A 754-nucleotide genomic window follows, 5' to 3' on the forward strand; every position below is an offset into this window, starting at 1 on the left:
CCTTTTGAAGAAGAAATGGCTGAAAATGAAGCAAATAGGCGAGCTCTAAGGGATTTTGCTCTACCGGGGACACAAGGATCTCAAACAAGCATAGCAAGGCCTACGGTAAATATTAACAATTTTGAGATTAAACCATCACTTATCCGAATGGTTCAACAATCTCAATTTGGAGGTAATGCCGTAGAGGATCCAAATACACACTTAACCATATTTTTGGAGATATGTGATACAATTAAAATGAATAGAGTTAGTGATGATGCTATAAGGCTAAGGTTGTTCCCATTTTCATTGAGAGATAAGGATAAAATTTGGCTACACTCTCATGCTCCTAACACTTTCACCACATGGGATGATTTATCACGAGTATTTTTGAATAAGTACTTTCCACCTAGCAAGACGGCTAAGTTTAGAATGGATATTACTAGTTTTAACCAACAAGAGGGTGAATCATTATATGAGACATGGGAAAGATTTAGAGATTTACTTCGAAAATGTCCACATCATGAACTTCCCGATTGGCTAATCGTGCAAACTTTCTATAATGATTTATCTTTTTCTACTAAAATTACTATTGGTGTAGCCGTAGGTGGAGTTTTAATGGATAAATCACCCCAAGAAACTCAAAGTTTAATAGAAGAAATGGCCGCAAACAACTACCAATAGGCCAATGAGAGAGGTAATCCAAGACGCCATGCAGGAATGATTGAAATGGACACTCTCAACATGTTGAGTGCCCAAATGAACAATGTGGTGA

General features: G+C 37.1%; 1 non-coding gene across 1 annotated transcript; it reads right to left on the bottom strand.

Moving 5' to 3' along the window:
- Window positions 1-402: 402 nt before the first annotated feature.
- LOC113733578 (small nucleolar RNA R71) lies at window positions 403-509 on the bottom strand. Its single transcript, XR_003459082.1, has one exon. It is a non-coding gene; the product is annotated as a small nucleolar RNA R71 (small nucleolar RNA).
- Between the last annotated feature and the right edge of the window lie 245 nt (window positions 510-754).

Source organism: Coffea arabica, chromosome 2e, assembly GCF_036785885.1.
Source record: "Coffea arabica cultivar ET-39 chromosome 2e, Coffea Arabica ET-39 HiFi, whole genome shotgun sequence".
Taxonomy (NCBI): domain Eukaryota; kingdom Viridiplantae; phylum Streptophyta; class Magnoliopsida; order Gentianales; family Rubiaceae; genus Coffea; species Coffea arabica.